Source organism: Lepeophtheirus salmonis, chromosome 13 (assembly GCF_016086655.4).
Source record: "Lepeophtheirus salmonis chromosome 13, UVic_Lsal_1.4, whole genome shotgun sequence".
In the NCBI taxonomy this organism is placed as follows: domain Eukaryota; kingdom Metazoa; phylum Arthropoda; class Copepoda; order Siphonostomatoida; family Caligidae; genus Lepeophtheirus; species Lepeophtheirus salmonis.
The window spans coordinates 43,259,706-43,282,263 of record NC_052143.2 but is presented as its reverse complement, the minus strand read 5'-3'; the positions used below and the strand labels follow the sequence as shown (position 1 = coordinate 43,282,263).

Below are 22,558 nucleotides of genomic sequence, written 5' to 3'. Positions count from 1 at the left end.
GGATGAAACTCCCTCTATTGCTCACTAGGTATTTATTTGACTATTCTTGCTCTATATCGAATTTATCACTCCTCAGTTCTCATAGGAGTATACAACGATTCCATATTGATATATAAGATCTGGAGAGGCTGATACATTCATGAGTCGAGGATCTATGAGATTTAAGTAACTATCATGAACCTTAATGTTAAATTGTATCTTCACAATGAATTATTCTTCTATTAATGGAGATGACAGCTAATGAGTGAATCAACGATATTGTTCAAAAGGAAAAGATCTGGAACATCAATTTAAAAGTAAGAATCGTGCTGCTAGGATATTATATTCAATTAAATGAATTCATTGGAACAATAAGTTGATGTACATCCATCTATATATAATGTTCCGTAGAAAAAAATCCATCTAAATAAAGTAAAACTATATACTAGAACTACTGAGGAGCACAATTCAAACTCTTCCCTTTCTGATAGTCATAGACTTTGACTCATAGAAAAAGTAAAAATAGGTATATTACATCTACTTAAGTTCCTATTGCAGGAACATTATTTGCATGACTTCTGTCCTATTCAATGTTCCCTTTTCTTTAAAATATATTCGATCATAAGAATAACACAATAAATTATTAAATTCTCAGCCACAATGAATCAATATTCAATATCATGTTTAAAAGCAACTTGTGTGGCATAATCCAAAAAATGATGTCCTTTATCACACTTTAACTCAGTAGAATACATTTTAATATGCTGACAAATGTTTCTACAATAGCCTTCTAGGATTTGAATCTTTCAGGGAAAATACGGAGGTCCCAATCTTAGGAGAATCTTTATAACAGGGTTGGCTGATTTAAATCAAATTTTTATTAATAGTAAAAATAGTTAAAAAAACATTTTATATAATGAATTATATGAACTTTTTATTTAAATTGATGATAATTTGGGATCAGTCATAGATGATAAACGCTGATTTTAAAGCTAAAAACCATTGGAATCCGAATTATTTGAAAAGTTGATATTACAACAAAATTGTTGTATTCACAGAAATGACCTCTTTTTAGGCATTTCAGCAAACATATCACATTATTTTAAAACAATTATAAATTTGAATACGGCTGCTATGTGCAGTGACACCCTTGAAACAGGGGCTGGTAGATCAGATTTGACAGATATTTTATTAAAGAAATAACTATAACAAGGATTTCTCTACTCAAATACATTTATATTGATAAGTTTCGCATTTTCTGGATTTGTTGCAGTGCTCCCGTGGGAACATTCAATTTCATTGTTCCCACAAAATTTTCTTCTCTCATGTTTTTTTTCCAAAGTTCAAAAATGAACGGAAATATTTTAGAAAATGAACAGAAAGAGGGTTAATGTAATTTAAATACATAAAAGGAAAAAAAATATCATTCAAAATCAATTAATTACAATACGATGACGATTTTTCTGATTTTGCTATGTTCTACAGAGACAATTCTAATTCACTTTAATATAATATTAATGTAAAATGTATTGTCAATTAAAAAAAAACATGGTTTAAAAAAATGGATATTCGGGATTCGAACCCCAGTTCATGGATTTATCAAAGTATGAAAATAATTTACTGCCAAAAATGGAACATTACATATAAAAACCATCTATTTAATTACAAAAATTGTAGAGATCAGAGCGTAGCGGTACAAAAAAATGTGGAACGCTTCACGATTTTGCGTGTCATCCTTGCGCAGGGGCCATGCTAATCTTCTCTGTATCGTTCCAATTTTAGTATATGTACTGCCGAAGCAAGTACAACCAAGAGAGGAAAAAATACGCTTAAAAACAAAAAACGTTTTAAGAGCTTTATATTTTTCCTTTTCGAGATGATTCTTCATCGTGCAATGTTGACATATATTAAAGAATACGACGTATTCAGATTTTGTGATATGTTTCAATATTTTTACAATGAACATTATTCTAACTATGTATATGTAATGTTCCACGAACACCACTTACAGACGGAAGCAACGGACCGGAGTAAAGTCAATAAGAACACCTTTGGATTGGGGGTACAATCATACACTAAAACATATATTCTGTAAGGGATTACATTTAAAAGGACGTACATACATTTGAGTATTAAAATATACAAACTCGTAAAACACAAGGTACCTACCTATCTATTTAAAACAAATCCCTACGTCATGATTTAAAAGTAAATAAAAGACAATACATAACAGTATATATAATTGAAAATTGAGTGTATCGTTCCAATTTTAGTATATGTACTGCCGAAGCAAGTACAACCAAGAGAGGAAAAATATGTCTAAAAAAAAAATGTTTGTAAGCTATGTTTTTTTTAAGAGCTATATATTTTTCCTTTTCGAGATGACTCTTCATCGTGCAATGTCGCCATATATTAAAGAATACGACGTATTCAGATTTTGTGATATGTTTCAATATTTTTTACAATTAATATAATTCTAACTATGTATATATAATTGAATATTGAGTGTAAAAAAAGAAAACCCTTATCCTTATTTTTTTATACAGAAAGTGTAGAAATTTGGTGTTCCGCATCCATAAGTACCATTCTAGTTTCCAAAAATATACTCTGGTCCCTAAATTATACGCCTGAAGTGGCAGTTTAAACTCCACAGCATCACTGAGTATCAAGAAACCGACTGGGGTGTATTTTTGATATATCCTCTTTATTCCATATACCAGAGTCTTCCTGCTGAGTTACTTTGAACCTTACTAAATATTTCCAAGTACTCCTATCGCCATATTTCGAAAAAATAAATTAGATTTTAGCTTCTTATTGATTTCTTTCAAATGATTTGCACAAATGCTGGACGTCTTTCTAAGTACAATATTTATATTGATATTATATAAATTTTTCACATTATCTTTGACATAACAAAATCAAATCCATCTATTGAGCTTGTCCAACAATCCGTACGGTACGGAGAGGAGGGCTGTCCCAATGCATGTTATTGACATACCTTGTAAATCAAGTTATCTAGCATAGAACCTAATATTTCATAGACATATGTTAGTCAATTATTATAAGTTTTTTCTGTGATAATTTGAGATACAAAAGAAAACACTGAGAGCCGCTTATACTTTTTGATATCTACAATGAGTATATTCTTAACTGAATATATTCTTAATTATTATTTTCATTTTAACTTTACGATTTACTCTTAAAACTCTAAAAAACTAATAAAAAACGACAAACTAAAGATCCTCTTGAAATGAATTAAAAAGTTGCACTTAAATTCCAATTATACATGTAGCCAAGCAAGGTTAATAGAAATACAAGGTTAGACCATCAATAAATTAGGCTTGCTAGAATTTTCAATCTGATGTATTGGACCAACTGCGGGGCAAGATAGGCAGATTTTGAGAGAACACGGAACCACTCATAGTCTATGACGTCACTATTCCTAGAATTTCAATTTAATCTATCGTTAAAGACTGCTGGGTAAGAAAAACAAATTTGACATAAAACGTAACCACTCATCTACACTATGACGTCAATATTAAAAGCGTGGTGGAAGTCAAACATCAGTCGCACACGCGTTATGGTATAACCTTGTATTTCTATCAACCTTGTAGCCAAGGAATACTAGAACTGCTGGAAAGGAAACAAAAAAATCGCACTCACACAACAAGGTTGATTCTCTCTTTTCCTGTAACTACAAAAAGGAGAAATGATTTATGAACATTGATAAATTTATTCGACTCGTAATAATTTATCACAATCTTAAACTAATCAATTTCTTAACTTATCCTAAATTATATTTATCCTTTAAAGTAATAATTTCATTTTATACCCAGACAAATTAAAACTTAATGTATATTACTTTCGACATTCATTTAGCATTTTTTTTTTTTACATAAGTATAAAAATAGTTTTTATTTCGTATGTAATACTAAATATATAATATTGGAGGTACAATGATCTGTTAGTTCGAATGCAGTTTGGCAATGTTTTTGTTGTTGCATTGATAATGGCAAATATTTTATCTTCAGTAAGCAATTCAGAATTCTTCACCACAAAGTTGAAAAGTTTATCGGTATTTTAGGAATGTAGGCAGAAAAACAGTGACCAGATTTGTAAGTTATTGATGGTTTTTCATAGGATATTGGATAAAATACAGAGTGAATACTCAATTACTATTACCTATTAAAAACTATAATAATACCCTCAATTAAAAGTAAAGTGATTTTAGAATATGACTACACATAGTGTAAACAAAACTGTAGACATAAATCTGATCATTGCTAAAAGAATTGAACGTATCTCACTTCTACATAAGTTTCTAAGAAGTTCATTTCTAGTTGAAGGTATTATGATAACTAACGATAGTTGAGTATTTACTTTTATTATTTTCCTGATTTAAGGTCATATCATAGTTATATATTTTTAGAGATTTGCAGACATAGCAATTTTTTAGATAATGATTGTGATATATATCCGAAAATATAAATACTATTCCTTGCTGCTGTTGAAGATCCTCTAAAGAAAGTTATATAGCAGGGAGATTTCCCCATAATGTTCTCAATTTGTACATCATATTGATCTACTTTTAAGGATAAGATTTTAAAAATTATCCTTTCTTCGGTTTTGTATGGATCGACTTGAACAAGTTGAATTGTGTAAAATAAGGAAACTATTTACGTTTCAGTAGTATCCTTTGGATATTAGTTAAATAAACAATTTTTCACTGAAGTACAACTAAGTATATTCACTAATTTATTTTTGTTGATATAGGCATCACAGATTGATAAGACGAGAAGAATTCACTTTTTTACACTAGCTAGAATCATTTTTTTTATTTTAGAGGCAGATATCTTAAATGGATTTATGTACCATGGTAAGTATTTCATCAACAGGGGATTCCTGTTGTTGTAAATCATAAAATCGTTTTATAAATTTAGATTCTCTTTTCCGTAGAATTTTCCATTAGGGTATTAAAAATAATTGTGATATATATCAAATACCTAGGACTTCATGAATAAAAGGACTAAGCAATTTCCTTTTCTCTCGCGTGAGTCGTACATGAGCCGGCATACACGTACGTAACTGTAAAAAAATTTATTTTCCCTCCTTTTTCTCTTTTTTCTCTCCTCTAATTGTTTACTGCAGTTTTAAGAGTTATATTTGTGAATCGGCTTCCTCCCTGTGATCTTTGAACAATGCCTGATCGCTGTATTGTCCCTTCTTGCACTTTAGGCAACCCCAATTATGAAAAACCAGAAGGTCCAACTTTTCACAGGTAACAAACTACTGAAAATTATCATTTATTTTAAGTATCAACGCCCTAATTACAGATTTCCTCATGAATCATGATCCAAATGTGAGAAAAAATTGGATTAAATCAATCGAAAAAGTGAGAAAAAATTAGAAATATCCATCGAATTTAAAAAAGTCTCCGTCAATTTGTTCACTTCATTTTCATTCAAATTGTTTCATCACCGAGAGTTGTAATTCGTTGACTCGGAGGAAGAATAAAAATGAGTCTTAAGTTCTTCAACGGAGGAGATTGAAAAAAGGGGCATTCCTAATGTATTCCCAAATGCATCTTTCTACCTCAGCTAACCTCTTCCTGCAACTCGAGGAATAAATAGTCGTTCTCAAAATAGAAATGAAACTCTTCAACTTAGGCATGAGTTTCAGGTGGAGAGTTATTTTAATGATGCCAAATGTGACTCCCTTTTTGACCTTAAAAAGAAATTAGGTGAGGTCCATTTTAATGACAAAAGAGTTTAGTATTCTATTTTTATGATAATTACAGATGAAACAGAACTTGTCGATGGATTTAACGTTCTGATGAGAAAATGCTCAGAAGAAATCATCATATTCAAGATATCCAATAATAATGATAAGGGCCCACAAATCTTGAGTTGCTCACTTATTAAGAAAAACTTGTAATATGAAGCTTTTTATAATGGTGTAAAGATCTCTTACTCTCTCTTGAAGTGTTACATCAGGAGCCCAACTTTTACGAAAGTAAATTCTATTCATGATGTCAGGGAGTTAATTATTTTCCTAAAAAAAAGAGCAAAATCAGATATCACCCAAAATGATTTGATGACATCTGCTCAAACTTTGCTGGAGAAGGCTGATATTTGCAGCTTGGAAATTATTGAGAAGAAAAAAGTAAACTTCGCTTGTGAGAAAATCCTTTACGCTTTATCTAAAAAATACCAGTACACATCAAGGCCATTATCTATTGCAACTTCCTTGAAAACTACAAGTTGCTGCGTATAGATTTCTTCGAAAGGAAAATTTGTTGACGTTACCCCATCCTAATCACATCAGTAAAATGACAAAAACATTAAATGGGTCTACAGGTTCCATGGAAGTTACAAGAGCTTAACTATCCAAAAGAATCGACTCTATCTAGTAGAGAAAAGATTTGTATGGTCATAACGGATGAAGTTTATACTGCAAAGCAAGTACAATTTCACTGCGGGTAGCTGATTGGCCTTGTAAATGATAAAAGTGACTAATACCTGTAGTGTGTTCATGCTTTCTAGTGTTGGTGGATCATATGAGAATACAATTCAAATAAAAACATCTCATATGCAGAGTCATTCAGATATTACCAAAAAAGTTGAACTTTTTAACTGAAGAAGTCACGAAATTGGGATTTGAACTCATAGGTTTTGGAGCAGACAATCATGCTTCGAATAGACGGACTATTAAACAAGACTTGTGCCAAGGAAAGTTCAAACGGTCCATTTCAAATCCAGCTGATCCAGAAAAACCATTTTTCCCTGTTTGATGGATCTCATATTTATAAATGTATAAGAAACAATTGGAAAAAAGAAACAATTTTTGAATGCCCAGATTTCGATGGGAAACAAATCGGCTCTCCCAATTGGATTGATATTTTGGAACTGTATCGGATCAATTCTGTAAATAATCCGAGGATGGTAAATCGTTTAAATGAAAAAGCTCTCAATCCAACATTTAATGAAAAAACAAATGTGAAACTTTGTGACATCATATTTCATGACAGTATAATAAGTGGCATGCAGTAGTATTATGAAAAAGGGCATCATGAATTTAAATCTACTCTTGATTTCTTAAAAATCATAAGGGATTGGTGGAATATTACAAATGTTAGGAGCTCCAGATCTGGAAAACGCCGCAAAGACTGGACTCGAGAGCCTTTCACATTAACAGACTGTGAACAGCTCAAATTTCTCAGAAAATTTGTATAATGGATTCAATTCTGGTTTGAGGAGTCAAAGAAAAGAAAAAAAAATTATTTGTCTAAAGAAACATTTGAGGTAATCTGTCAAACTTCCTCATCTTTGCTTGCTACTTACTAGAGAAAAAGTGGTTTGAATTTGTTTTTGTCTGGGAAATTCCTGAGTGATTGCATTGAGCAGAGATTTGACCAATATAGAAGCATGAGTGGCTGCAATTACTATATTACAATCCGACAGTTACTTTAATCAGAAAAGGCCATCAGACTTAGGGACATTGGGAAGTACACTTTCTTGTCGATTCGAGACCTTAAAAAAACATTGGAAGAGGCTATAAAGATAGATCAGTAAAAATGTATGGAAGATATCGCTGTTTTTCTTGAATATTTGGATGTCATGCTAATTCCTGTTACAATCGAAGACGAATTTAATAAAAAAATATTTTATTCTTTTTTGCCGGATTCATTTGTTATTCGCTTTCTAAAACAATTAACTGTGAGGACTGCAAAAATGTACTATCTTGTCAAGCCAAATAGTCAGATTAATTCGATTTTGTTGATAGAGATTCTCAGTTGGAATATTTGAACATTTGCAATCGAGGTGGACTGAAATCTCCTACAGATTCTTTATATCTAATTGTAATATTTATTAATAATTTTTATCATACTGTTATGATCCACCAAATCCTTTACAATATTCTTAATCAATTCTGAGAATTAACCATCTTTGTTTGCATCTGCAGTGGTGGCGCAGATGGAAAATGAAGAAATAACTGATGTAATTTTACTATAAGAATGTAAATTTGGTCATAATGTCATCAAGGATAGAGTTACTGCCATCTCAGCAAAAATGTTCAATATTTTCATGTGTAATTTTGTTCAAACAAAAAATGACCAAATTAGACTTGGAAAAAAAAAGAACGGTGAAAGATAATATTAAATTATTAGCGAAAAATAGCGAACCCCATCGGAAAAACTAATAACATTTGAATCATCTGGAATAAATCAGCAGAAAATTTATGAATGACTGTCAATTAGGGTCTGATTTTATAAATTCAATGTATATTTTAAATTTAATATGTATTAATAAAAATTTGATGATAGAAAAATAACCATTTGACTTCATTTCAGACCATTAGATGATACAAAAAAATGTCATAGGTGTTACGGATACTTCTTTTGAATGTGAGATTTCAACTTAGGGGCCCAGTAAAAAATCTGGGGTGGCAAATTAAAAGAATATAATTTATTATACCATTTTGAATTTAAAAAAATAATTATTTCCTTATTTTTATATATAAATTTTCATTTGGCCAAAAAGTAAAGCCACTGCCTTTGTCGTCTTACGTACCCTACTATAGGTATGTATTTATGATAAATAATTATTTATATTCCTTTCTATTTATTCAGGTACGTTTCTTTTTGTTATGACGGCTCTTGTAGGCCTCCTCTTTTAACGCGTAGTCCTTTTAATCATGCAGTCCTAGTAAAATACTATTCCTTGCTGGTGTTGAAGATCCTCTAGATAAAGTTATATAGCGGAGAAATTTCCCCATAATGTTCTCAATTTGCATATCATATTGATCAACTTTCAGACATAAGGGATTTGATTTGTTGTATACTCAGATCAAGTTTAATAGTTTTAACTAAGGATCTCCATCTGTATAGGTGGACTTGAAGATGTGAATTGTGCCAAGTAAGGAAAAAATTAATGAAAATAGTAATGCAGTCATAGCACTGCTTGCATCTAGGAGCAGAAGACTTGTACACCATTATTAATTAAGTAATAACTAAAAAAAAAAATTAACTTTGGTGAACCATGTTTTCTTTTATTATAATTTATAAAACATAGGAAGAATGTGTCAAACTCCTCGTGTAGAAAAAAGTGAGTGCGATTTAAAGACACACTTGTGGTTATTTTTAGTATTCCTTAATGTTGCACGGCGTTACGTCGCCAACACAAAAAATCATCTAATACACTCCAGCCCACAGATTGTGCAGGTGAATTGCTGGGCCTCCGCTGCTTCTTTTTTTTAGCATCAAGGATCCCTTGTAATCTATAAAAATACACCCCAGTCGGTTTCTTGATACTCAGTGATGCTGTGGAGTTTAAACTGCCACTTCAGGCGTATAATTTAAGGACCAGAGTATATTTTTGGAAACTAGAATGGTTCCATGGTACTTATGGATGCGGAAAAAACCAAATTTCTACACTTTCTGTATAAAAAAATAAGGATAAGGGTTTTCTTTTTTTACACTCAATATTCAATTATATATACATAGTTAGAATTATATTAATTGTAAAAAAATATTGAAACATATCACAAAATCTTACGTCGTATTCTTTAATAAAAACGATGAAGAATAAAAACTCTTAAAAAAAAACATAGCTTACAAACATTTTTTTTTAGTTTTTTCCTCTCTTGGTTAATTTTCTTTTTTGGAACATACACTCAATTTTCAATTATATATACTGTTATGTATTGTCTTTTATTTACTTTTAAATCATGACGTAGGGATTTGTTTTAAATAGATAGGTAGGTACCTTGTGTTTTACGAGTTTGTATATTTTAATACTCAAATGTATGTACGTCCTTTTAAATGTAATCCCTTACAGAATATATGTTTTAGTGTATGATTGTACCCCCAATCCAAAGGTGTTCTTATTGACTTTACTCCGGTCCGTTGCTTCCGTCTGTAAGTGGTGTTCGTGGAACATTACATATACATAGTTAGAATAATGTTCATTGTAAAAATATTGAAACATATCACAAAATCTGAATACGTCGTATTCTTTAATATATGTCAACATTGCACGATGAAGTCATCTCGGAAAGGAAAAATATATAGCTCTTAAAACGTTTTTTGTTTTTAAACGTATTTTTTCCTCTCTTGGTTGTACTTGCTTCGGCAGTACATATACTAAAATTGGAACGATACAGAGAAGATTAGCATGGCCCCTGCGCAAGGATGACACGCAAAATCGTGAAGCGTTCCACATTTTTTTGTACCGCTACGCTCTGATCTCTACAATTTTTGTAATTAAATAGATGGTTTTTATATGTAATGTTCCATTTTTGGCAGTAAATTATTTTCATACTTTGATAAATCCATGAACTGGGGTTCGAATCCCGAATATCCATTTTTTTTAAACCATGTTTTTTTTTTAATTGACAATACATTTTACATTAATATTATATTAAAGTGAATTAGAATTGTCTCTGTAGAACATAGCAAAATCAGAAAAATCGTCATCGTATTGTAATTAATTGATTTTGAATGATATTTTTTTTCCTTTTATGTATTTAAATTACATTAACCCTCTTTCTGTTCATTTTCTAAAATATTTCCGTTCATTTTTGAACTTTGGAAAAAAAACATGAGAGAAGAAAATTTTGTGGGAACAATGAAATTGAATGTTCCCACGGGAGCACTGCAACAAATCCAGAAAATGCGAAACTTATCAATATAAATGTATTTGAGTAGAGAAATCCTTGTTATAGTTATTTCTTTAATAAAATATATGTCAAATCTGATCTACCAGCCCCTGTTTCAAGGGTGTCACTGCACATAGCAGCCGTATTCAAATTTATAATTGTTTTAAAATAATGTGATATGTTTGCTGAAATGCCTAAAAAAGAGGTCATTTCTGTGAATACCAACAATTTTGTTGTAATATCAACTTTTCAAATAATTCGGATTCCAATGGTTTTTAGCTTTAAAATCAGCGTTTATCATCTATGACTGATCCCAAATTATCATCAATTTAAATAAAAAGTTCATATAATTCATTATATAAAATGTTTTTTTTAACTATTTTTACTATTAATAAAAATTTGATTTAAATCAGCCAACCCTGTTATAAAGATTCTCCTAAGATTGGGACCTCCGTATTTTTCCTGAAAGATTCAAATCCTAGAAGGCTATTGTAGAAACATTTGTCAGCATATTAAAATGTATTCTACTGAGTTAAAGTGTGATAAAGGACATCATTTTTTGGATTATGCCACACAAGTTGCTTTTAAACATGATATTGAATATTGATTCATTGTGGCTGAGAATTTAATAATTTATTGTGTTATTCTTATGATCGAATATATTTTAAAGGAAGTGGAACATTGAATAGGACAGAAGTCATGCAAATAATGTTCCTGCAATAGGAACTTAAGTAGATGTAATATACCTATTTTTACTTTTTCTATGAGTCAAAGTCTATGACTATCAGAAAGGGAAGAGTTTGAATTGTGCTCCTCAGTAGTTCTAGTATATAGTTTTACTTTATTTAGATGGATTTTTTTCTACGGAACATTATATATAGATGGATGTACATCAACTTATTGTTCCAATGAATTCCTTTAATTGAATATAATATCCTAGCAGCACGATTCTTACTTTTAAATTGATGTTCCAGATCTTTTCCTTTTGAACAATATCGTTGATTCACTCATTAGCTGTCATCTCCATTAATAGAAGAATAATTCATTGTGAAGATACAATTTAACATTAAGGTTCATGATAGTTACTTAAATCTCATAGATCCTCGACTCATGAATGTATCAGCCTCTCCAGATCTTATATATCAATATGGAATCGTTGTATACTCCTATGAGAACTGAGGAGTGATAAATTCGATATAGAGCAAGAATAGTCAAATAAATACCTAGTGAGCAATAGAGGGAGTTTCATCCTCCAGTTATTCTGTTGAACCTCCTGAATATATTCCTTCTAAAGTCAACTATGTTTTAAATTCTACCTAAGGAAACTCTTTGATCCATTTGAGTCCTTGATATACAAAACTAATAAAATACTCATCTCGAACACTTTAATAAGTTCCATTTATATGTATGAATTCGTGATATTCAGTCCTGATGGACAATTACACATCCTGTACACTTCAATTCCAACTCCTTAATAGCTATTACTTTGATTTGTGAGTCTCTTTTGTCGTTGAAAAAACTAGAAGACTTTCAATATCATTACTTAAAAAAAATGAATGGATTGCAATTTCATGATTAGCTTATTAGAACTTTATAACATAGTCTTCAGATGAATTAAGAACATTATTATTATCCAAATTGGATTTATTAACGAACAATAAGGCTATGAATTATCTGAGTTATTCATAAATGGTGTCAAAAAATTTCAAGTTTAAGACTCTCATCACTGAGATTGAAGATACAAATAAAAATCACATATTTTTCACTTTAAACAAACATAATTCGAGTTGAAAGTATGATGCAGACATTTTAAAAGTGGTTTTAGAATTTTTTTACATTCAGCTTTAAAATTTATTAACATAATTTATCCCTATCTTCAACACTGAGGGCTTAAAACAGCTTTGAACCTTAAAAATAGCCAAAAATTTAAAAAATGTATGGCCTTTTTCTGTAGGCCACGAGGCTATGAGAGAAAAAATGTGGCCATATTTGGAATCAGGGGATCAAATTGTACTAAGTTGAGCATATGCTGTTCTTGTACATAAAAAAAATTTGATTTTGTTGGATAGTGGAATCAGATAGGACTCCAAAAAACATGTGTCACTGTTGAAATAAATAAGTTATTTAATTCTACTCATACGCTTATTACTTTGTGTTTTTTTTTCATTTAAAGTTATTTCTTTTAAAAAAGTTTTACTCTCATTTTGTGTCTGTGAAAGGAAATATGAGATCCAGTCAATTTATTCCCAAGTCTAAGATCATGTCTGGTTTGGAGAAGAGGAAAATCCTGCAGGTATGACCATCTTATAATTCCTTTATTGGGCCAAACAATCTTTGCAATTTTTTTCACGGTCATTGCTTTGTGAATAGTGATTGCAAATTATCCAATTTGATTTTCGCCAAATTAATATCAGATTGAAATGCATATGCATGGTCTATGCTTATTATTCGATTGTAATCGATCTCATTTTCGGTTTTTGAATAATGAGAATATTACTATCAACCGAATGATCCTCATCCTCAGTTTGGTAAGTTGAAAGTCCACACTTTATCCCCTGGTGTTGATTATTAGTATTTGAACAGTAATTAAATTTGGTAGGAACGCTGTTGTATTTTAATTTCCTTATGGCTCTTACTGATTCTTGGTTGCTTAAATAGTCCTCCGGTAAAAAGTGATCAGAGCATTTAATACAGAATGAGAGGATGGTGTGAAGTCTTTTCGACGGATAGTCTTAACCCATTTATCTCGAATCTCTATTATTATGCAAGGAAACGAAAAGTAAAATTGAATTGGGTGATATGATTTTCAATCTAAGCTTTACCTGGATCTCTAGGAAACCTATGGAAACTACGTCCAGATGAAGAACCCGTATCTAAATTGGAGCAACCGTAAGCAGAACAATATTTAACCATTTTTGTAAAAAATTTCGTCTACAACTATCTTTTATTAACAATTGCAGAATACGTCTTTGAAATTACACTCACATGAATCAATTAATAATTCTATGGCAGTAAAAATTAATTACATTTGAATAAAACAATTCTTAGATTAATAGGTTAAGAAATTAATTTTTTTAGAGACTATAATATCATCTTGAGTAATTATATTCAAATCTGACGACATAAAAAAAGTTGACCAGTCAATTTATTTACTTTAGCTGATGTTGAAAATAACATACTTGGAAAAAAATGTTGGCCATACAATTTCCAAGGAATTGCTTGACAGGGTTTTTAGACTTAGTTAGAACACAGGCACTCACAATTCGAAAGTTTATTGTTTAAAATTAAATAATAAGCCTAAAAAAAAATATATATATATATATTTCCATCTCTATTTTTTAATTAATGAAATAAGCAGTTTTTCGCACGTTACTTGCTATTTTTCTTTTTATGCTACTTTTGTTTACAATATGAATATACTTTAGTCTAAAGAATGTACGAGTGCGAATAAATTTTTTTATAACTTCAGATTCTTCCTTAGGATACTTTTCCATAATTATGCTGATGAGTCAATCCATCACATATGGTTCGGTATCAAAAAAATTCCCATGAAACTTAATGAGATGCTTTTCTATTTTATTACAAAAATATTCCAATGGTTGAAGCAGTCCCCCTCTTGACAATGTTTTAAGCCATGGACTTGGAGGAACTTGGATGCTGGAAGTGTTACGTCCCAGAGTGGGAAATTTTTGATGTAACGAGTGCATTGGTGATACTACAACCTGTAATTTGTTGAAACATAGAAACAAAACATTGGTCTCCTTCAGCATTAGGATGGGAGTGGGTTCGTCCAATATATCTTATTCTTAAAATAAAGTTTTCAAGACAATCTTTATTTAAAGGAGATGTCAATATATATGAAAGGCCAATTTCATTATTTATGTATTGATATAATGATATCAAAGATTTTTAAGAAATACTTATGCCCTTTTGGTAGGGCTTCAAAGCCCACTTCACCATTTTTATTTCTTTTAATTTGTTCCAATCACATTTATCATGCTTTGGAGAATATCCTTTTGTATATCCAAATTTACTCCATAGGCACATCCAAAGTCTTTTTTTGATATTGGTCAGGAGCTTCATCTCATCAAAGCACAAGACAGCTAAGTTTCCATATGGAGTTTCGTTGGATTTGATTTGTTGAGCGATAATATCAATAATATTTGATTGTATTCCAGGAGCTGTTATAAAATTTCGTATCCACTGTTTGAGGGTTGTTACACTAGGAACCGGAAGTAGACCACTGGATTGAATGTAACGGTAGGCTTTTGAGGAAAAATACTCCAGTATCAGTCCTTTAACAAAATCCTTCTCATTCCATTTTCCAAACCTCTTTCCACTGATAATGAGTTTACATTGAGATTTAGTCAATCTCTTTTCCAGTTTTCCTTTCATCGCGTCCTTAAAATTAGATTTGGATTTTAATAATCTATTTTTCGATTGAGAGATTTTCACTTTTTCGTGTAAATCTGCATTCTGTTTCCTTAGTGACTCGAGTTCTAGAATGACTGGATCTTTTTTGGTATTAGAAGCCCTACTAATATGTATAATCAGGGATAAGCATGCTTGATTAGATGCGTTAACTTTTTCTTACACAAGTGTTTGAGTTAATTTTACGTTGGTTTGGGATGATTTGTCAAATGTCTCCAAATATATTTCATTAGAGTCTTCTTCAAAATGATCCACTATCTTAATTCATTTTGTTTTCCTTGGTGCTTGCTGAAATTCTTCTGTAGGTATGATACCTCTGGAAGGGATAGCATCTTCTTTAAATTTTCTTTTTAAAAGTAGTGCCTGCAATTCACCTTTTAAATCCCTTTTATAAGCATTTTCCTCAAAATGATTCTCAGAAATTCTAGGGTATTTTCCTGAGGGGTCCTTTCGACGACAAGTACTTTCCCATATTTTCCTCCTTGAGGGATCCTTTTGAAAATTATGATAAATTATGTTGTTGGGAGAATCACAAATGGCAACTGCACAACTGACAGTTTCATTTGCACCAATACATTATGGCTAATAGGTATTATTATAGTAATAATCAATGAGTAATAATATATATATATTGTAAAATGTAAAAAAGATATAATATCATACTCCAAGGATACCAAACTTCTCTCACTTGGCCCACAACGTAGTTCCGGTTCACATTTTTGGCCTTTTCTGAATTTGTATTTGGTACCCTTTCTATTCTCTATGACGTCAAAATCTCCCTCTCTTGCCCAGCAGTCGGTACGATACATCAAATTGAAAATTTTAGCACGCTCGATTATATGATGGTCAAACCTTTTATTTCTATTATGACCATCTACAAAAAAAAAAGAAACTTTACTCGTTCTCGATCATTTTGTAAATGTGTTGTTTCTAAATCTGTACTCGGCACCGTGGTGGTTGTCCAATCAGAACCTCTTTCAACCTATTGAAAAATATCATTTTTAATTATATACTCAACTTGGTGAACTTATACAAGTATAAGCATTATACAATTGTAGGGCTATACTATTGAAGGGGTTTCTAACGTAAATGTTCGAAATAATATTAAACGGATGAATTTGTCCTTCAAAACTAAATTATCAACTTCAGTTCGTGTTTGTACAAGATCATTATCAAGCTACATGCAAATAATTAACCAATATGAAATCTTCTTATGCGGTTGATCTTTGGATACTAATATGATTAATTTATAAAGTCGGAAGGGTCGAGTGTATTTGCACAAAGAGTAAAATTGATTTCGAGTCACATAATATAAATGATTGGATTCAGAACCAAGATCAAAAAATATTATTCTAAACTGAAATTATTAATTTAAACTAATTTATTTTTAGATGTGAGTAGTTTCAATGAAATTGTTTATATTTATTTATTATTTTAAGGGCTTAAAATTTAAATTTAATTCCTAGAGTATTATTTAATAGTGTCTTGAAGTTGGATTTATATTATGTAGAGATCCTGGCTCCGAATCTGGTGCTATTTAAAAATTTGCAACTTCAAATCCTAGATAAATATGCATATTATTCTTTGTTCGAAATCAACACAGTACATGTCACTCCCGGCTCACTCATCAGTCATAATTATTACATTATGGGAATTAGATGTACCTAGTAACTAAAAATTACATTATTTTGATTCTTTTAAGCTCATGAATGGGGATATAGAAAATTCTGACTGATGTTTCCAATTAGTTCCTATTTCTGCACCAAATACAAGAATCCTGTTCATCCCAATGAATTAATTATATTAATAATTCAAAATTAATGGGGGAATATTTCATATTATTGAAATAAAATTTATTATAATTCCAAATCCATTCAACCCTGGCCTAAATACATGCAACTTTGCTTAACCCCGAAAAAAATCGGTCCACGGTCTGAAACCCCAGTCAGGACAGAAAAATCAGTCCAAATTGGTCTAGAAAAAATCATTTGAGACCGAACCGAAAAAAAGTTTGGTGCTGGACCGAGTCTCAACACTAATACATATGTATTTATTTACAATATAGTTGGAGTCAAAGCAGATCCAACTGCTTTTTATTCGAACGTATCTGCCAAATTTTTAAAGAATTATAGGAAGATCAAGTGCATATATTAGTATTTTTCATAACAGAAGGATGTATATTTATCATAAAATGTTAAAGTTTAGATTTTGGATCTTGTATTCATGTCGATAAAATTAATATTAAAGACTTCTTTAGAGACACACATAACTGCAGACCCTATCAACACTTAAACCATTTATAAGTGTACTATGTTTAGACATTATGAGGCTTGAAACTTACAAGCATATTTTTGGATATGAGTGATTCTAAATTTTTAATCTGCTATTATAATCGAAAAGTTTTATTTGGAACCATAAAGATTCCCTACTCTCTTATTATATAAAATATTAAACCAAAAAATAAAACTTCTTGAGTCAACTCATATTCTTGAAAATTATAGCCTTCAAATACTATAGTACAGGCAAATAAATAAATTTCTAATACAATGCGGGACGTATTTAATTGGGAACTCCAAAAACAACGGCGTACCTTTCATAACTTTTCTGTTGAGTCTTTATTTAAAAAAAAATAATAGGTAAATTCGTATAAAACAAATTCGTATAAGGACATTTCGTATCAAACATTTTCGTATAAGGAGAATTTGTGTATACACAATTTCGTAGAAAACCATTTCGTATAAATTTATGAGGAAACGGGACATAGACTTTATGAATTGTCATTTTGTACCCCGAATGTTGGGGGTGTTTTGGGGTACCATTGATAATTAAGTAACTACTAAGAGCCCCTCACAACCCCCTAATTGTAACCCAAATATTGGGTGTGTTTTCGCCTATCACCGTGTCCCAAAACAGGATGAAACCCAGCACCGATAAATAAGAAGTAACTAAGAACCCCTCACAATCCCTCAAAATTATTCTCTGAATGTTGGAGGTATTTTCGGGTTACAATTGCAATTGAAGATATTTTGAAAATTGAAATTTTATTAATTTTTTTCATTTGATTTCGTTTTCTACATTTTATAATTATAATTTTTTTAAACTAGTTATTCTGTAATATGTTCATTATCTAACAGTCTTAACTTTAATTTTATAGTCGCAAGTCTATGATTGCGAAATAATTTCGAGTTACAAGCCCAAAAATCAATCTGCTTTTATAACATGTAACCAACATTTGCTTTAAAATATATCTTCTACAAATAAATATATACCTAAATGCCTCCATAGAAATTGAACGGAAAAATGAACGGCTCTTACGCTTTCCGTTAATTTATAAAATTAAACAGGGGAAAATGAAAAGCGTATATTTCTTTTTTAGTTTTCTTATTGTCTCAAAGGGGTTATGACAAATTCCCTCATGATTTCCCTTTGAACTAATGTTTATACCCTATTTACTCTAAAAGGGCCTTATCCTCTGGACATGAAGATGCCTTCTAAAATAACAATAATTTGCTACAGTTTTCCATTTTTTTAACTATAGATTAAAAAAAACATACTATGGGATTTCTTGAGGGTATCGGGAGCATACGATAAACCAACAAAAGATCCTATTTCCGTGAAAAATCCTGACGCACGAATCTCAGGAGAATCTTTATATCAGGGTTGGCTGATTTAAATCAAATTTTTATTAATAGTAAAAATAGTTTTAAAAAACATTTTATATAATGAATTATATGAACTTTTTATTTAAGTTAATGATTATTTGGGATCAGTAATAGCTGATAAACACTGATTTTAAAACAAAAAACCATTGGAATCCGAATTAATTGAACAGTTGAGATTACAACAAAGTTGACAGAAATGACTTCAATTTTATAGATTAATAGCATTTCAACAAACATATCACATTATTTTAAAACAATTATAAATTTGAATACGGCTGCTATGTGCAGTGACACGCTTGAAACAGGGGCTGGTAGATCAGATTTGACAGATATTTTATTAAAGAAATAACTATAACAAGGATTTATCTACTCAAATACATTTATAGTGATATGTTCCACATTTTCTGGATTTGTTGCAGTGCTCCCGTGGGAACATTCAATTTCATTGTTCCCACAAAATTTTCTTCTCTCATGTTTTTTTTCCAAAGTTCAAAAATGAACGGAAATATTTTAGGAAATGAACGGAAAGAGGGGTAATGTAATTTTAATGCATAAAAGGAAAAAAATATCATTCAAAATCAATTAATTACAATACGATGACAATTTTTCTGATTTTGCTATGTTCTACAGAGACAATTCTAATTCACTTTAATATAATATTAATGTAAAATGTATTGTTAATTAAAAAAAAAAACATGGTTTAAAAAAAATGGATATTCGGGATTCGAACCCCAGTTCATGGATTTATCAAAGTATGAAAATAATTTACTGCCAAAAATGGAACATTACATATAAAAACCATGGATTTAATTACAAAAATTGTAGAGATCAGAGCGTAGCGGTACAAAAAAATGTGGAACGCTTCACGATTTTGCGTGTCATCCTTGCGCAGGGGCCATGCTAATCTTCTCTGTATCGTTCCAATTTTAGTATATGTACTGCCGAAGCAAGTACAACCAAGAGAGGAAAAAACACGATTAAAAGAAAAAAATTTGCAAGCTATGTTTTTTTTAAGAGCTATATATTTTTCCTTTTCGAGATGATTCTTCATCGTGCAATGTTGCCATATATTAAAGAATACGACGTATTAAGATTTTGTGATATGTTTCAATATTTTTTACAATTAACATTATTCTAACTAGTTGTATAACTGAAAATTGAGTGTAAAAAAGAAAACCCTTATCCTTATTTTTTTATGCAGAAAGTGTAGAAGTTTGGTTTTTTCCGCATCCATAAGTACTATGTACAATATACTTTTGTCCTTAAATTATACGTGTGAAGTGGCAGTTTAAACTCCACAGCATCACTGAGTATCGAGGAACCCGCTGGGGTGTAATTTTTGGTGATTACAAGAAAGAGATCCTTGATGCTAAAAAAAAAAAAAGAAGTAGCACATGTGAGAAAGAAAGAAAAAATGTTGAAGCCATGAAGTATAATTGCTCGTTTTGAAGAAATCTAGGAAAAAATTATAGATCATCATTGGTTCATGGAATTCGCAGAAACTTTATTCAGGATTCTGCAACGTTTTTTGCTATTTCAACCCAAAAATTTGATACCCAAAATTATTTATGGGCTCCAAATCATAAAAGATTGATCTTATTCTATATTTTCTGATGGTGCTCCAGTTCTGTTAAAAGAAGTCAATCATATTTGCTCAACTGCTTTCATTCAACGATTCTCCTATATAAACATCATTTTGGCCTATTTGAAGAATAAATATGTCCCATCTTCCATATCAAACATATCCATTGCAAAAGCTCTTTTGGAATCTACATTAGAAGAATCTAGTCATAATGACCATTTTAACTCCATCATTGAACCAACTTCACATATATATGAGTTGTATTAAAGGTAAAAGATTCTTCTAGACTTCTTGCAATATCTACATTATGGCAAAACACAAGCCCTTCTTTATATAATCAAATTCTTGAATCAGAATGGATTATTTTGCCTAGTGTGAGCCATTTAAAAAAACTAACAAGTTCCTTTAATGTTGATGAAGGAATTAACTCTTCGAGTGCCAAATACCTCTCCACTAGAATTAAATTAAATTTATTGGAAGAAAAAGAAGTAAAATTCATACTACTTCGTAAATTCAACTCCGGTCCGATTGAACGTAGGTTTGGATGGTACAGGCAGTTTGGGGGTGGAAATTACAATATCAGTTGTCGCCAGTTTTTAGAAGCGAAGAAGAAAGTCCGACTGCCCCCACTAATAAGAACGGAAATAAAATCATTATGCAACTTGAAAGAAATGTTTCCATCCAACAAAGTTGAAAGTCCATAATTAACAAAGGATGTTAATAAAATTTTAAATTTTAATTTAATACCTTCGGAGTTTTTTTTTTTTTTTTTTTTTGATCTTGATTTTCCTTCTGGATTCAAAAATTTGATTAAGCTCTTGAGTGGTTACGCAGTTCATTTTATATGTAGAAAGTTACATACAGAATGCTGCAAAATTTTACTTTCAGCAACCGGTATAATTAAGTTTGATGTAGAAAAGGATGATATAGAAGAAGATGTTATTTTTTACTGCATAAATAGAGGTGACCTCAAAAGACCAAGTATTATTATTTTATTATTGTGTAGCCATGTCTATCAACTTCTTTACTACAGCTTTAATAGTTTTCTAATGGCAATGGGTCATCCTCGATCTGTTTTTATAAAAGCTGATAAAGAAATATTTTTTTCTTCAATGAATTTGACTTGTCTAAATGATTTTTGTTGTGTTTGAAGGTCCTTCTATTGGTTCATTTTTTCTTAATATATGGTCTATTTTTATTAATATGTTCAGTAAAAATTTGGTTTGTTATTCTAATAACAAGATTCATTGTAATAGAAAAAGAAAATCATATTCTAAACAATCAAATAAAAAGATAAAAAATTAAAAAAATCTAATAATAAATATTTGAAAATACTAAATATGTTGTTTTTATTCATAGATATGTCGGTACTATAAGATTGTTCTAGGGGGCTCAGAAGTATGTGAATATGATTATTCCCTGATTTATATCACTTATTAAATCAAAACAGAAATACTTCTAATAGGGAGGTTGCGTGATTTGAAAAGCGAATAGTTAATCCAGATGCTAAGTAATTAATCCATGGATAAGTTGAACAATGTTGCCTATGTACTCCCTAACGATAAAATTAGAGACTTGTCACGTGAGTGTTTATGAAAGGAAGTTCAATCCTTAAAGAAATTATTTTGAAGCTCTGTGGTTTTTCATCCGGGAGAGTGTTAAAAAAGACTTTGACCTCCTTTTAGATTGTCCAATATCAGCTAAGAAAATTATGACCCCTCTAATCTGGATTTTTGATTTTAAAGAATTATGTTTCGATATCAAATGTTGGAGTCAATCCAATCCCAAATCCAACTCTAACTAACAGTTATGAAAATGAAACGTCAGTAGTTTTCAAAAAGAAAGTGCATGGAGATGAAACGAAGAAGAAAAAGGGATGCAGGCAACACATGAGCTATGCCATTGAAGTCAGAACATGTGCTGGGCCTCAGTCTTTTTTTTTTAAATATCCTTTTAAAAAACTAGGAAGATTTGAGGTAGCTAATTCTATAAATGACTTGTTTTATATTGAAGATAAAATATTTAAAATCTTCTACGTAACCGATTCGGGAGCACAAGTTTCTATTCTCCCCACTAATCTTGATCCCTACATCATTAAGAAGTCGGGTCTCCCTTCTCTTGTAGCTTTTAGGTCCAAAGAATAATCCCTAAGGTAACTACTGCAATCAATTTCGTACTTAATGATACTACATACAGATGGAAATTTTTTATCGTTGACAAAGCACAACCAAGGACTCCTGTATCAGGA

General features: G+C 30.7%; 1 long non-coding RNA gene and 3 other non-coding genes across 4 annotated transcripts; 2 read left to right on the top strand and 2 right to left on the bottom strand.

Annotated features, from left to right (window-relative positions):
* Window positions 1–1,678: 1,678 nt before the first annotated feature.
* LOC121128787 (U6 spliceosomal RNA) lies at window positions 1,679–1,785 on the bottom strand. The gene has a single exon (XR_005868279.1). It is a non-coding gene; the product is annotated as a U6 spliceosomal RNA (small nuclear RNA).
* Window positions 1,786–4,955: 3,170 nt separating this feature from the next.
* Window positions 4,956–8,310, top strand: LOC121128204 (uncharacterized). Its single transcript, XR_005868093.2, has 4 exons — window positions 4,956–5,056; window positions 5,128–5,257; window positions 5,313–5,719; window positions 5,777–8,310. It is a non-coding gene; the product is annotated as an uncharacterized lncRNA (long non-coding RNA).
* Window positions 8,311–10,096: 1,786 nt separating this feature from the next.
* On the top strand, window positions 10,097–10,203 carry LOC121128786 (U6 spliceosomal RNA). The gene has a single exon (XR_005868278.1). It is a non-coding gene; the product is annotated as a U6 spliceosomal RNA (small nuclear RNA).
* Window positions 10,204–19,575: 9,372 nt separating this feature from the next.
* LOC121128785 (U6 spliceosomal RNA) lies at window positions 19,576–19,682 on the bottom strand. Its single transcript, XR_005868277.1, has one exon. It is a non-coding gene; the product is annotated as a U6 spliceosomal RNA (small nuclear RNA).
* Window positions 19,683–22,558: the final 2,876 nt, after the last annotated feature.